Here is a 9,346-nt window from a genome sequence, read left to right on the forward strand (position 1 = left end):
CATTTTCCCCTTTATCATACTTTAATGTTTTGTTCAGTTATTTTTCATTACTTAGATGGACATCATTTACTGATTTTCTTGGTGGTATCGTTGTTTAATAATGTACAGGAACAGAAAAATATAGTCAGATCTGCTTCTTGAAGTTATACAAGCAAAACTGGGGTATTTCTAATTGATTCAAATTGCACTGGGAAGAAGTGATCAATTGGAAATGACCTCAGGGAGCATCCCCAGCACCAGATTAGACTAGTCATAGGCAAATGGGTGGCCTTCATTAGGAACTATATGCTTAATTAGCTGGGGTAGTTTGGGCTCGGTGTGTGGGCACAAATGTGAGGATAAAAAGTCAATCAGCATGTGTGGCTCCAGGTACTGCATGCACTTGACCTAATTAGAAAGGCCCAGTTTGGAGACCCTCGTGGAGTTTCCATCCCACTGTCTGGGAATTAGTGTCCCGGGGCTCCCTTCTTCAAGCTTGTCAGAGCATCCAGGGAAAACTTACCACCCTCACACAAAAGAACTATTGACAGGGGCCATGAGTCAACTGGAAAACATACATGGAACTTTCTCAACTTGTTTCTTTCCATTGCTGCAAAATAGAATAGCTTTTAATTTGGATTTCCACTCAACAAAAGAAGGGCATCCCATTGACAAGCATTTGCAAGTGGGCCTTAAGGCAGGGAGGAGACCAGTTCATTAGGAACTAAATTTCTAGTAAACACCTCAATAGGCAGATCCAGTGTACAAAATTCAGACTGAGTTATTTCATGCCTATTGTATGCTTAGATGAACTCTTGAGATGCTCAAGATCACGAAAGGCTCACGGGGAGGGTGGGGTGCAGAGGATAGAGTGGTCTGGCCCTACTTTCAGTAGGGGATCTCCTTCAGCCTCTTCCTGGGGCATGCAAAGATGACTGCTCAACAGAAACTAATCTTATACTGAATGTCACACAGAACATGTGGTTGTATCTTAGTAAGTCTGTATAGTTGAATCAAAGAACTACATATAAACAATAGAAAAAAAAAATGCCCCTGGCAGATGGCAAAGGGAAATTCTGTTTCCAGTTTATTCTTTAATTGAGCTCTGTGTAAAGTACATGAAGAGATTCTGAAACTCTTTTTTTTTTTCCTCTCTCTCTCTGTCTCCAGCTAATGCTGTTTTCCAGTCTTTGAGCTGCCAATGTACCATGAGAAATCCATTCATTGACATGACAGAAGAGACAGTTGTACAGCAGAAATGGTATGGTCTGTTGCAATAAATTACAGGTTTCCTTTTCATGTTCAGCACAAGAGGCGGCCCTCATGCAATTAGCCACAGCTGGTTAAAGAAAAAAACCATGCATCTGCAGACAGATCAGGCTGGGAATCAACTCTTATTTTCTGGCATATGTCACTAAAAGAACAGAAAAAGAGACCTGATTTTTGTTCTGAGCATAATCCATTTAAAAAACTTATACTTCCTCTTTCTGAATCACCAAGATAGTGTACCATTTGGGAGGATACATCAAGTCATGTTTTTTTCCTTAAGGCCACTGGTTATGACAAAAAGCTGAGTACCTTTCACCTGATTCTTGCCATCTTGGGCTTCACAAAATCTTTCTTCTGAGTACCTTAGCCTAATGCCTACTCTTAATTACACAATTCCCACTGTGTGCTATTCTCTGACTTGTAGTTTATATGGGTATGCTAAAGTCTTAGAAAGATGATTTGATATGTTTTGTGTCTTTCTGCTGTTGTTCAATGATAATTTTCATGATACAATTTCTAGTTTATTTCAGAAAAATGAAACATGCAGAACTCTCAAGAACCATTCTAATTGCACATGTGTGGGGCACTGAGTCATAAATATATTAATAATATATGCATGTCACTCTAGTATATAAAAGATGTACAAATACGTCAGTCCCTGTACCAAATGCATAGTTTGTGCTCCCAGAGACAACCTAACAAAATACTGGTTAAACGTTAGATCAAGGAAGTTATAGGTACAAGTCATTATAATGTATATACATGCAAATAATCCACTTCTTCACACTCCATATAACACTCTAGTCATTTTTATTCTGCAAAGGAAGTCAGCCCTAGGAAGTCAGCCCTGGGACTTCTTTCCAAGACCCATGATTTTGCTATAACATAATTTTTTAATCATTTCAGTATTTGAAAGTACCTGTTTTCTTACCAATCTTAGTCAAGGAAAGCCATTTTGTAAACGAATGAGGGTAAAAATCAAGAAATTGAGGCAAAAGTTTAAGAGTAAAATTGTCCACACTCATCTTCTGGAACTATTGAGGGGCCCTATGGAGTTATTAATAATTCATTTAGACACATTCAAATCTCATGAAAGTAAGAAGAGGTTTTGCCTTGGTGTCTGTTTTTTTGTTTAACACAGAAAAGAGAAATCATAATGAAAATCATCTGTAATTACTGATTCCCCCCAAAATTGGCTGTTTGTTTTACAGAAAAGCAGAAAAGCTACTGATGTTTAAAAAGCGGGGAGGAGGGAAAAAATAACTTGACAGTTCAGCTGAAGATCACAAGGCATTTGTTGAGATGTCTCCAGAGCATTTGTCTGAAGATTTATTTTTAAAGCTGTACTTAAAAGTAAAAAGCCGCTTCCCAGTTTCCCTCCCTTGTGTCGCAACCAACCTTACTGTGCCATCAAAACAAAGAAAACAATGATTCCCATATTTTTGTTTCATTAGGTTTTAGAGAGACACATACAGAAAGAACACCCTTTAAACAATGAAACAGCAAGTCAATGTTACATGTTTGGAAGAAAAGAAAGGAACCAGAGTGTGTGCCCAGACAACAAATTTCTGTCATCTTAAAACCTGTAATTTACTTGAGAACATGCTGTTTCCTTGAACTGGACTTCCAGTCTCCTTGTGTAATGAGCAAGTTAAGTGTGAATGAAAACAGGTTGTGGGGCAGGGGAATGATGAGATCTGAAGGCAAATACTTGCAAAATTATGAGAATAAGCGCTATCTTTCGAACATTTTCAAGTTAGTTCTTTTTCCCCCATGAGAGAAATTTTGCTCTTAAAAAAAGGGCAGTCTAGAGAGTCTCCCACGTAAGTGTCAAAAATTACATTCAGCTGATATCTATTTGGTAAAAATCATCTTCCGATAAAAGCAGATGCACTGTGGAGCAAAAATTGGGAAAATTAGCCTGTAAACAATGATAAAAACTGATTGAGCATCACAGCTTTTGAAATTTAATTTATTATCCCTGGAGACATTTCAAACTGAGGAGGACAAAACACTAAAATATATCAATACTTTAAAAAGGGCATGGGTGAGATAAAGGATCTTTCTCTTTATTTTGTAGTTTAAAATTAATAAATATCCTATGTTGGCCATTTTTGAACATCATTTAGTCCAAGAAAGGTGACAAATTATAAAATTATTAAATAAACATTTCCCGACAGTCACACCAATCACAAAAAAAGGAAATTGCCTGAATGCACAATATTTTTTATTTATACCTAGAGAAAAATAACACAGAGCTTCTTGGTGATGTTATTTTAATTACTTCGGAAGTTTGTTGATAGTGCTTGAGGATCAGGTCAAAAAATACAGAAGAAAAATTTACCCACCCCCAAGCCCAGACCTTCAAACTACTTCTCAATAGGTGATGCAAACTGATGGTTTGATAAGATGATTATTTCCTTTTAATGAATCCCTAGAAGGATATTGAGTTGCAGGTGAGGATGGAAAAATTTATACCTTACCAAAGCCCCACTACAAGTCTTTCACATACAAGCATTAAATTCACTCACGCCACAAAATGTACTGAAGGCCTACTATTGCCAGGCATTCTGCTGGGCTCTAATAAACAAAGCAGACAAAGACACCTGCTCGCAGCAGAAAATAAACAATAGACATAACATGTAAGTAAATCATATAGTATGTTACAGGGTGATAAGTGTTATGACTAAAGGAAAAAATAGAGCAGGATAAGGGAGGTCAGGAGGTTGAGTGTTGGGAGTACATTTAAATAGGATGATCAGGAAAAGCCTCACTGAAAAGGTGACATTTGAATACAGACTTGAAGGAGGTGGGGGAGTCAGGCATATGGATAATCCAGGGTTTCTCAACAGCAGTACTACTGACATTATGGACCAGATGATTCTTTGCAGTGGGGACTGTCCAGGGCATTATAGGATGTTTAACATCATCCCCAGCCTCTACTCACTAGATGCCGGCAGCACACCCCACCCACCCTACTCGTGGTACCCAAAAACGTCTCCAGACATTGTCAAAAGTTTCCTGGAGGAAAAGTAAATCACAGCTGAGAAACTGCTGGTTTGGCTGGAGGTAGGAGCTCACCTAGTAGGGTAAAGAAACAAAAGGAAGTCAAGGTGTGGCCAGAGTGGAGTAAAGGAGGTTGGGGAGTTGGAGCTGAGATCGGAGAGGTCACTGACTCCACTGACCTTGCAGTGCTTTATGGGCCATTATAGATCCCATGCCTTTTACTCTCAATGACATGAGAAGTCACTGAAGAGTTTTGAAAGGAGAATACACTGAATGAAATGAGTCAGGCAGGGGGAGAGGCAGGCAGATCAATTAGAAGGTTCCTCCTACACCCAAAGCAAGGATGATGGTGGCACCCACCAAGGCAGTGAGAGATAATCAGATGCCGGATATGCTTTTCACTTAATGAATGGGATTTCCTGTCATATGACAAAAGGAAGCTCGAGTAAAAGAGGAGTTAAAGATCCCCACACAACTGGAAGCACAGAAATACCATTATTGAGCTGAGAATTGCAATAGAGAATTCGGGGAGTAGACCAGGGAATTTGTTTTCAATCATTCCTTGGCAAGTAAGAGACAGGAGAAAATGTATTTTTGTGTACATCATTATGTTTTAAATCAAAGCAGTGGCAAAATTTTTCACATGTGATTGTAACGTTGGGTACAAAAATAGAGAAAAAAGCTTTATCTTTATGTAGAATCTGTGTCAACGCTTCTCTTGGTGCTAAAGGACTGAGATTTCATAATGAATATTTATTCCTAATACAAGAATCTCAATGTAGACATGCTATGTGTGCACCTGCCCTATGAACATATGTCTTGGTTTGGATTTGTATCAAGGGATATCTCAATAATGTTACAAGTTATTTTTGTTTTCTAAAAAGAATCTTAATTGTTCTAAAATAATGATTTTTACCAGTGGAGATCCAGACTACTAGAAGTGGATTCTTTCAGGGCTCTGTTCTTACTTCTCTCACATCAGTGGCCATGTGGTATCACTGTGTGTCTGGGGTCTTCCATGTCGTTCCCACAGAACCCAGGTGTTCAAAGACAAGGGCCAGAGTTTATTAACCTTTGTATCCCAAAGCCTATCACATAGTAGACAAAAAATATCAACTATATGAAGGAGCAAAGAAAAGAATGATTACAAAGAAGCCAAACACTGTAGTATACATTTACAACAATAGACACACAAACCAGTCCCAGAAAGGTAGAAACCATATCTCGTCTCTCTCTCCTCTCCTTTCCCTTTCCTTACCTTTCCAGCTCCTCCTGCCTGGTCAGATGGAAGATGGAAGACTTGGAAATCAATCAGCCCTGAGTTGGAATTTCAGCTCTCCCACTGGCTACTTATACGAATTTGGACAAATTATCAAGTGACAAGTCTGTGCTAGATTACTTGATAGACAGACTAGCTCTTGTTTTGACCTCCAGTAGGGCAACAGCTGGGTGTCTAGGATTTTATAGTCAGAAAATCTTTAAATCCAAAAGCAGTTCTTTTAATTCTCACATGCGTGTATTCCATTTTAGCATTACTTACACAATCTGGAGGGTGGCAGGGCCTCTAAATATCTTAATATTGCCCTCTGGTTGACACTGTTTAGATCCCTAGGACACAGTGAGTAGGACAGACTTGGCCTTGCCTGCATGGAGTTTTCTGCCCAAAAAGGAAGGTAAACTTTAAACAAATAATTACACAGATATTTATTTCCGGTTGAGTTAAGTGCTGGAAAGGAAATGAATGGCAGGAATTCAGCCAAATTTAGGAGGAGGGGTGGGCGGAGGGTTTTCCATGAATGGTGAGTTGCAGTTGGGGGTGGCATGAATAGTTGAGGGAAGAAGCTAGAGGACACAGGACTTGGGGAGGAAGAGTGCTCCAAACTGAAGAAGCTTAAGAACCCAGTAAGGGCCTGGGCTTCTGTATGTCTTTATGAATGAAATCAACATAATAGTACTCATTGTAGTTCCTCAGATTATGTCGGCTAGATGAATCAGTTCTCAGAACCCCTTGTCAGCTACACATCACACACACACACTCACTCTCAAATATCCCCTAAAATTCCAAAGTCAACCACCTGGCAAGCCCCTGTTTCCAAGGAACTTAGGCTTCTGGCTGGCTAGTATTCAAATGGCCACTTTGTTTTACATCCAAGTTCTTCTGAATTGCTCTTCAAACCACAAAGGCACTTGAGAGTTATTTCTGGTGTAAATAAGATCCCATCATTTACCTGCAGCAGGCTGTAGCTGATCTACCTTTCCTCATGGATGCTGTATATAAATGACTAATGAGGTCATTGGGTGGTTATGGCTACTGTTGTCTATATGAAATTACAGCTAAACCTTGTAATCATAGCATCTGCTTTTGCTTTGCTTTTAATGAAGCCTATAGACTAGGGGTCTTTTTCAAAGCTTCACAGTTTTTCTCTTTAGTTCAGAGGAAACTAAATGAAAGGAGCACTTCCTTTTTATTTAAAGAATGATTAGAGATTAAGTGAGCTCAACCAAATGAGGAAAATAAAACATGAAGACCTACTCTGGCAGTCACCTCTTCGTGAAAGCCCCTGCAGCTCATGTATTTTTGTTAACTCTGTCATAAAACATGATCTTTATTGCAACTTGCCAAATAAGTTTCAGCTCGGGGGCAAGTCTACTTTCCCCCTAGACTACATTTGCAAACTGACTCCTTTCTAAAACCATTCAAATATTAAGGGAAACCCTACTGGCCACTTGCATTCTTATCCATTCTTCTATTGCAGTCACGTCAGGACCATTAAGAAAAGAGGGGCAAAAATCTGTCAAAAAATGTTCCCAACTCATCATAAGTTCCTCTCATCACTTCGGTAATTTTGAAAATTAAATTGCCAAGATGTTTAGAAGTTTTTGAATTGTTTGAATTCTTACATTTTCATACATTCTATACACGTCGTCAGAAAGACTTCAGACATCCCCATCACTATGGATAACCAACTAATTGTGCACATTTGCAAGCTGTCAGCTTTTCTACATTTCTCTCTAAAACTTTTCAAATCTAGTTTAATCACCCAGACAGCAAGGGGGAAAAAACTAGCATTTTATATTGAAGAACAAACTAAAATTAAATAGCAAATCTGGAAAATGCAACCACAGCATGTTGTTTATTCAATCCATATCCATGTTGGATGTGAACAATGTACATGCTACTCCAGAGGAATACAAAAAAAATTAAACACATTATTCCTACTTCCAAGGGCTTATGATCTAACTGAAGAGATAGGTACAAAGATGTTACATTGCATGATGACACAATGTTCTCTGCTATGGATGATTAGAAAGAAGAGGCAGGTGTTTCTCTGTGTCCCAGACATCTTCACATATAAGGTGCACTAAGTTGCATGCCTTGATGCCAGCTTCCCAACTGGCCCTGTTGGTATTATACCTCTTAGCTCTGGAACACCTAGACTTGCTTGTCTTGCATGTTTCTGACCATGAGGTGTTGCTGATAATGAGCAGATTCCAGACCCTCTACCTCCTCCTCATCATCAAGTAAACTTTATAGGGCACTGCAAGGAGCAATCATAGAGGCTATCCAGACCAAAGGGGCAGAAGGAGCAAATGAAGGGCCCCGGATCAGTCATCTAAAGGTGTTTCATGTCAATGACAATGCCCAGGGAGTGTAGAAGTACAAGTAGGTGTCTGAGGTGTTTCAAAACCCTTTGAAGAAACAGCAAGATGTTGTGGCCTGACCCTCCATCCTAAAAGAACTCTCACTGCTTTCGAATTCTATACCTCTGAGGTGGTATCTTGACATGCCCCTAAAAAACCTCTACACAACAAAATTCTTGCTCAGCTTAGAAACTTATTGCTGTCAGTAAAATTGACCTATGATGTAACAGCACCTACCTCTCTTAGAGATAAAATTACAAAAATGCTGAGAAATGAATGAAGAAAGCAAAAAGGTAAAAAATGGTGTTATTGACAGCATGTTTGTTCAAACTGTAGGTTGGAGACCCTTTAGAAAAGTGAAATCAATTTGATGCAACCAAATACATGTTTTAAAAATGAAACAGCATAGGAAAGAAGAGATGAGAAAATATCCGAGAGTATCTCATAACAGTAAATATTATCTTGTAAAACTTTTGTTCTAGTGTGTGTGTGTATGTGTGTGTGTATGTGTATATGTGTGAAATCATGATGCCAAATGTATTTCTAACTATGGGTCATGGTAGAAAGCATCTGAAAAGTACTATATACCATTGCCTCAACACTCTTGTCAACATAAATTCCTAAAACCAAACCAACCAAGCTACTGTTGGTGTGACACTTGGGCCTACCCCAAGGTCATACCCAACTCTTAGGTGTGGAAGTGGCTACAGGATGCCATTTATTTCATGGAATGGAACAAGAGAACATACTCAAACAAGGAGACACTGATCCCAGCTGCTACTCCCAGCCAGATCCCTGCATAATACTCTGTACACTTGTATTTGTTTCTTTTGGGGGTGAGGGATGGGGTGTTTTTATGTATGCCCACTGATATGGTTTGGCTGTGTCCCCACCCAAATCTCATCTTGAATTGTAACTCCCACAATTCCCATGTGTCGTGGGAGGAACCTGATGAGAGGTGATTAACTTACGGGGGTGGGTCTTTCCTGCGCAGTTCTCTTGATAGTGAAAGAGTCTCACAAGATCTGACGGCTTTAAAAATGGGAGTTTCCCTGCTCATTCTCTCTTGCCTGTTGTCTTGTAACATGTGCCTTTTACCTTCCACCATGATTGTGAGGTATCCCCAGCCCACGTGGAACTATAAGTCCATTAAACCTCTTTTTCTTTGTAATTTACTCAGTCTCAGGTATGTCTTTATCAGCAGCATGAGAACAGACTAATATACCCATTAAAAGGTTCTGTATTGAATTTTGGTTTCATAATACTATTTTAATAGTATGTAATAATAGTAATACAATAATAAAATATATGTTTATTATGTATTATATATAATAGTAATAAATGCATACTTACTGTATGCTTTATATGCATTATCTCATTTAATTGTTCATATCAACCTTCTAAGGTAGGTTCTAACATTATTCCCATTTTCAGATGGCAAAACCGAGAT

The sequence above is a fragment of the Chlorocebus sabaeus genome, chromosome 13, assembly GCF_047675955.1.
Source record: "Chlorocebus sabaeus isolate Y175 chromosome 13, mChlSab1.0.hap1, whole genome shotgun sequence".
NCBI lineage: Eukaryota > Metazoa > Chordata > Mammalia > Primates > Cercopithecidae > Chlorocebus > Chlorocebus sabaeus.